We start from the raw sequence: 7,715 nt of genomic DNA on the forward strand, positions 1-7,715 counted from the left end.
GATCCATCGTGCTTGTTTGGTGTCCATTAATAACTAAGTGATCCAAGGATCCTATCCAGTCTAATTTTGAATGTTCACACATTTTCAGCTTCAACCACATCGCTGAGGAGTTTGTTCCAGATTGTGACAACTCTCTGTGTGAAGAAGTGTCTCCTATTTTCTTGAATGCCTTGAAGCCTAATTTCCATTTGTGTCCCCAGGACTTGAATCAAGTCCCCACATAGTCTCCTCTGTTCCAGGGTGAAAAGGTTCAGTTTCCTCAGTCTCTCAGTAGGACATTCCCTTCAGACCTGGAATAAGTCTGGTTGCCTCGAGAGCAGCGATATCTTTCTTGAAGTGTGGAGCCCAGAACTGTACACAGTATTCCAGATGAGGCTAACTAGTGCATTGTACAGTCTCAAAATTACTTCACTTCTTCTAACTTCTACACTTTTGACAATATACCCTAACATTCTGTTTGCCTTTTTTATTGCTTCCCCACATTGTTTGGATGGGGAAAGTGAGGAGTCCATGTACTTACATTACCCTGAATGTCTACAGCTTCCAATTTAAGGATCAGTCTTTGGTATGGAACCATATCAAAAGCTTTCACAGGATTTACAGCTGCAGTTGCATGTTCAAAGAACTCTAATGCCCCGTTTCCACTAGCCACATTTAGCTGCACCTCAGCATGGCCGTTCCACTAGGGCTCAGCTGCACCTCCGCCTATGGACGAACTAGTTTCAGGAGGCACAGTTTCATACATCATATCGGCTGCGTCCCAAACTGGTCCAGGTCACATACTGTGATGTCCCTGACGCAACACGTCTGCATTTGGAAATTGTAACTACAGTAATGGCAGCTGCTCTCGATGCGAGAGATGTGGTAGAAACTTTTCCAAAGAAGGAATGTGTGTGTTTACCTTGGGAAAACGATTAATCTGGAGCAGTTCTTAATGTACGGTGGAAAAGTGCCACATAGGATTAATTGCTTGGAGCAGAAAGACATTTAAGAGTGTTTGAAAATATCACAAAAATCCTGCTGGAGAAAGGACTTCATCATACTGCAATACAATGTGCCGTGACGAAATACATTTTTAATTTTGATAATAAATGCATGCAAATATTAAATATTCATCCTGAATTTAAATTAAATGTCCAAATGTCTTGTAAATTCTCTAAAAAATATTTAAATGGCACTGTTTTTAGCTTCCCCCTGTTTACACTATCTTAAAACTTAAAAGCTAATTTTTATGTGATCAATCACAAGAAGAATCGTATATTTTAATTATATTTGTAATCCCTCATTATCGCTGTAACTATACACCAATCAGCCATAACATTATGACCACCTGCCTAATATTGTGTAGGTCCCCCTTTTGCCACCAAAACAGCCCTGACCCGTCGAGGCATGGACTCCATTAGACCTCTGAAGGTGTGCCGTGGTATCTGGCACCAAGACTTAGCAGCAGATCCTTTAAGTCCTGTAAGTTACGAGGTGGAGTCTCCATGGATCGGACTTGTTTGGCCAGCACATCCCACAGATGCCCGATTGGATTGAGATCTGGGGAATTTGGAAGCCAAGTCAACACCTTGAACTCGTTGTTGTCTTCCTCAAACCATTCCTGAACCATTTTTGCTTTGTGGCAAGGCCCATTATCCTGCTGAAAGAGGCCAATGCCATCAGGGAATACCGTGTCCATGAAAGGGTGTACATGGTCTGCAACAATGCTTAGGTAGGTAGTACATTTCAAAGTAACATCCACATGAATGGCAGGACCCAAGGTTTCACAGCAGAACATTGCCCAAAGCATCACACTGCCTCCGGCGGCTTGCTTTATTCCCATAGTGCATCCTGGTGCCATGTGTTCTCCAGGTAAGTGACGCACATGCACCCAGCCATTCACGTGATGTAAAAGAAAACGTGATTCAGCAGACCAGGACACCTTCTTCCATTGCTCCGTGGTCCAGTTCTGATGCTCATGTGCCCATTGTAGGCGCTTTCGGCAGTGGATGTGGGTCAGCATGGGCACCCTGACTGGTCTGCGGGTTACACAGCCCCATATGCAACAAACTGTGTTGCACTGTGTGTTCTGACACCTTTCTATCTGAACCAGCATCAACTTTTTCAGCAATTTGAGCTACAGTAGCTCGTCTGTTGGATCGGACCACACGGGCCAGCCTTTGCTCCCCACGTGCATCAATGAGCCTTGGCCGCCCATGACCCTGTTGCCGGTTCACCGCTTTTCCTTCCTTGGACCATGTTTGATAGGTACTGACCACTGCAGACCGGGAACACAGCACAAGAGCTGCAGTTTTGGAGATGCTCTGACTCAGTCGTCTAGACATCACAATTTGGCCCTTGTCAAAGTCTCTCAGATCCTTATGCTTGCCCATTTTTCCTGCTTCTAACATATGAAATTTGAGGACAAAATGTTCACTTGCTGCCTAATATATCCCACCCACTGACAGGTGCCATGATAACGAGATTATCAGTGTTATTCACTTCACCTGTCAGTGGTCATAATGTTATGGCTGATCGGTGTATGTTAATGGTAATCCAAGTATAGACGCTTTACTGACTGCAGAAATACAAACCTTACAAAACATATCGATTAATACAACTGATCCATTAATTACAGTGTCAAAGGTGTTTTTTTAAAGGAATCCCATTTAAAATAAAAGTTGAAGCCATGTGACTCTTTTATTTCGCAACATTGATAAATATATATATAAATATATACAGAGAAAACATGTTAACACTGAATTTGTGGTAAAACTGTTCAAGTAAGTTATGGATGCCAGAGTGTTGTAGCCGTATTTATATACACCTGTATTTGTTTTGCTTAAGAAACTGGCTCTGACTGTCATACTGTATATTTCATGATATATAGACATGTAGTGGCTACACGGGACAGATTTAAACCCAGCACATTGTATTTAATAATGCAACGGAATTCATTCTCCCACAGATAAATAATAAGGGAGAATATCTAGGATACTTAAATTAAGCTATATTGTCAATGTTAATCGGATCATGATACAGGGAGAAGTAACACGGTTATTTACGATGCGCTGGTAAACAAAATAAACTACATGAAATTTTAAGTGATGTAATTTGTTTTATATATTATTTCAATGTGTCCTGGTTTCTACTTTTGAATATCTTGTATAACTTATACTATAAGACTGTGTTAGATATCATAAAAACGTTTCAGCCCAAAGTTTATTGCACTTTAATGTTAGAGGTATAGTGAGGGAAAAAAGTATTTGATCCCCTGCTGATTTTGTATGTTTGCCCACTGACAAAGAAATGATCAGTCTATAATTTTAATGGTAGGTGTATTTTAACAGTGAGAGACAGAATAACAACAACAAAATCCAGAAAAACGCATTTCAAAAAAGTTATAAATTGATTTGCATGTTAATGAGCGAAATAAGTATTTGACCCCTTCGACTTAGTACTTGGTGGTAAATCCCTTGTTGGCAATCACAGAGGTCAGATGTTTCTTGTAGATGGCCACCAGGTTTGCACACATCTCAGGAGGGATTTTGTCCCACTCCTCTTTGCAGATCCTCTCCAAGTCATTAAGCTTTCGAGGCTGACGTTTGGCAACTCGAACCTTCACCTCCCTCCACAGATTTTCTATGGGATTAAGGTCTGGAGACTGGCTAGGCCACTCCAGGACCTTAATGTGCTTCTTCTTGAGCCACTCCTTTGTTGCCTTGGCTGTGTGTTTTGGGTCATTGTCATGCTGGAATACCCGTCCACGACCCATTTTCAATGCCCTGGCTGAGGGAAGGAGGTTCTCACCCAAGATTTGAAGGTACATGGCCCTGTCCATCGTCCCTTTGATGCGGTGCAGTTGTCCAGTCCCCTTAGCAGAAAAACACCCCCAAAGCATATTGTTTCCACCTCCATGTTTGACGGTGGGGATGTTCTTGGGGTCATTCCTCCTCCTCCAAACATGGCGAGTTGAGTTGATGCCAAAGAGCTCGATTTTGGTCTCATCTGACCACAACACTTTCACCCAGTTCTCCTGTGAATCATTCAGATGTTCATTGGCAAACTTCAGACAGGCCTGTACATGTGCTTTCTTGAGCAGGGGGACCTTGTGGGCGCTGCAGGATTTCAGTCCTTCATGGCGTAGTGTGTTACCAATTGTTTTCTTGGTGACTATGGTCCCAGCTGCCTTGAGATCATTAACAAGGTCCTCCCGTGTAGTTCTGGGCTGATTCCTCATCGTTGTCATGATCATTGAAACTCCACAAGGTGAGATCTTTCATGGAGCCCCAGACAGAGGGAGACTGACAGTTATTTTTTGTTTCTTCCATTTGCGAATAATCGCACCAACTGTTGTCACCTCCTCACCAAGCTGCTTGGCCATGGTCTTGTAGCCCATTCCAGCCTTGTGTAGGTCTACAATCTTGTCCCTGACATCCTTGGACAGCTCTTTGGTCTTGGCAATGGTGGAGAGTTTGGAATCTGATTGATTGATTGCTTCTGTGGACAGGTGTCTTTTATACAGGTAACGAGCTGAGATTAGGAGCACTCCCTTTAAGAGAGTGCTCCTAATCTCAGCTCGATACCTGTATAAAAGACACCTGGGAGCCAGAAATCTTGCTGATTGATAGGGGATCGAATACTTATTTCCCTCATTAACATGCAAATCAATTTATAACTTTTTTGAAATGCTTTTTTCTTGATTTTTTTGTTGTTATTCTGTCTCTCACTGTTAAAATACACCTACCATTAGGTGTACCATTGACATTGTCCCCTTTCTTGTGGATTGGTATGACATTTGCCGTCTTCCAGTCAGTTGGCACATCCCCAAGTGTCATTTGGAATATTTTACTTAGCAGCCTATAAATAATTTCCCTAATTTCTTTGAGTACTGTTGGAAATATACCATCTGGCCCAGGTGATTTGTTTTTTTTAAATTCTGCTAGTCCGTTTAGTACCTCCTCTTCATTTATCCTGATCTCTCTTAGGGTTTGACTGGACTGGTAGTTAACCCGTGGCATGTTATCAATTTTTTCTTTTGTAAAAACCTCTGTGAAATATTAATTTAGAACATTTGCCACATCTTGTTCATTTTCCAAGATACTTCAATTTTTGCCCTTTGTCTGTTTTACTTCCTCCTTTATTGACCTCTTGCTGTTGTAGTATTGAAAAAAGCTCTTTGAATTAGTTTTAGCTCCAAGAGCTATGTTTCTTTCTATTTCTCTCTTTGCTTTTATGATCCCTTTCTTAACATCTCTTTGCAGTTCAACATTTTCTTTGTATTTTGTTTCGTCTCTATCCCTTTTGCATGTGCTATACAACATTTTATTTCTCTTGATTTTTTTTGCAAGAGAATAGCAGAATACAAACCTGTACATCAGCGGTTACATTCATGTATAGAAGAAAGTCGCATCTTACTAAAAATTTGTCTGTAGTTTTCTATTAGTGGGTGGGTCAAAGGGTCTTTTCTGCTAAGGTCTCTCTTGCCTTTCTGTACATGTTTTTCAAAATAAATGGCATGGCTATCATGTGTCAGAAATTGTTTAAATTAGAGTATTGTGAGATTGACTCTGGGGCCAATGACATTACAATGAGTTGTACATTGTGAATAATAATAATAATAATAATAATAATAATAATAATAATAATAATAATAATAATGTATTCTGATTGGTTTGAATAAAACAATAAAACAATTTTTACTTTTGTAAAATTCCTGCTTTCAGAATTAAAATGTAGTTTAGCTTTATCTGTGGATCTGATGCTTTTTTATATAGAATCACAATGTAGTCTATATTAAGAATACAATAAACTTTTCCCAAAGGTTAGCGACCTTTCAAAATTGCTTCCTCTGCTTCCTCTGCTCCTTCAGCAGCACAAAGCCTGTGGGGACTTTTATGTAAATGAAAGTACTTTAGAGAGAATGGAAAGAACTAAATATAATATGACATTTGAGTTACCTGTCTGTTTCAGTTTAGTTTTAATCACATTGGACTTTGCAATACTTGTTGCATCTCCAAAGGGTTCACATAATGTCTCCAGGGCATATCTTAAGAGTCATTCATCATTAATCTAGTGTAATTTTTTTACTTATTTACCCATCTACCCTTTCTCTGTGATTACACTTTGCAGTCAGTATCTTTCTTTAAGAATCCAAAGAAAGCGCTCAGTTTAGAGTCACTCGAAATTCCTTCAACACTCTCGAAAAGTAAGCGTTTTACTTGACCTGCGAATAGGAAGTACTTTTTATCCTTTTTTCTCCATTATTGAAAGATGAGGACAGGCCTCAACTATTTAACCTAAGCTGCATTTAAACAAATTATTGTCTTCGAGAGCAATGAGAACAAAGAAATGTTTGACAATGGGATCCGGCATATGATTCTCTTTGAATCTCTGTTGAGGTCTATTAGCCGGCCCTGCAAAATATTCAAGACACTGCAAAGACATTGAGATACGGTAGTTCATTTAAGGAAGAGTGTACGATCTTAATTCCCTGAAATTTTCCAGTTCAAAAGCTGCACAATTTGTATATAATAATTTGCAGTCCATTGATTAAAACTCAAATTAGCAGCTAACTTAAGCACTGAACTTTACTGCATGATGGTTTTATAATGTGTGTAAAAACACCCTCTTTAAATATGCAATTAGCCGCTATTTGTGTGGACATGCATAATTAGTTGCTGGGTGTTAGGCAACCCATAAATTCATGTCAATGTCATAAAATTTAATTCACCCCTTAAACAGTGTCTCTTTCTTCTTTAATGAGGCACAGTTAATAAAATTATCAGTGAGAAATAGCTTAATACTACAATTCTTTTTTATGGTGTGCCTGTGTACATAAACTAGGTCAGGAGTATAGGTTATCTTATGAAATGTACTTTCCAATTATGTAATTTTGCTTATTGTGCAGTGCTCTCTATGTCTGGAGCCACTCACCTCACCAAAGAAGACACCCACTTCTCTACAGCTGGGCCATGGTATCAGATGGAGGACTGACACAGCTCGCATTTATGGTTAGCTGAGTGGTATTGCTTAAACGTATAACAATATGAAAAACACTCAGTTCTTCATAGTATTCAGATAGATTATATTCAGCTCTAAAGTAATGACTAATTAACAAACAAGGAAACATGTTAGCCCTACAGATGTCGCCCGAAGATTTTTGAGCACCTCAACACCTGAACTCTCCCCCTGTTATGTTCAACTCAGGGAGCAGATATTCTAATTGTATTAATCACAACCCAGAGCTAATGGGGCCCCACCATCAACAGGAGGATTCCCTAGTTGACTTGAGACATACTAAACCCCCACAGCTCTCAGCCAATTATACATACATGTTAAATATATGATCGTGTTACACAGATATATTTACAATTATACTATTGTCTAAATTGCATTTCCATACATAAATACTATTTACAGTACACCTTGTAATATGTCGGTCTGTGTGTGTGTGTGTGTGCGATCCGACCGCCCACCGAGCCTGTTCCGTGTACTGTGTGTGTGTCAATGTATGTATAGTTATCACTTCCACTTTGTATTGCGCTTATGTTTTGTAAGTCTGCCAAGAAATTAATAATAACAAATAATAATAATAATAATAATAATAATAATAATAATAATATGTGCCTGGGATAAAGGCTAACCCTTGACCACCCCCTAGAAGATCTGTTCAGATAGTTATTATTTTTCTAAGATTATATTTGTTTCCAATCCTAAATGTATCCGCTACA

The sequence above is a fragment of the Amia ocellicauda genome, chromosome 11, assembly GCF_036373705.1.
Source record: "Amia ocellicauda isolate fAmiCal2 chromosome 11, fAmiCal2.hap1, whole genome shotgun sequence".
In the NCBI taxonomy this organism is placed as follows: Eukaryota; Metazoa; Chordata; class Actinopteri; order Amiiformes; family Amiidae; genus Amia; species Amia ocellicauda.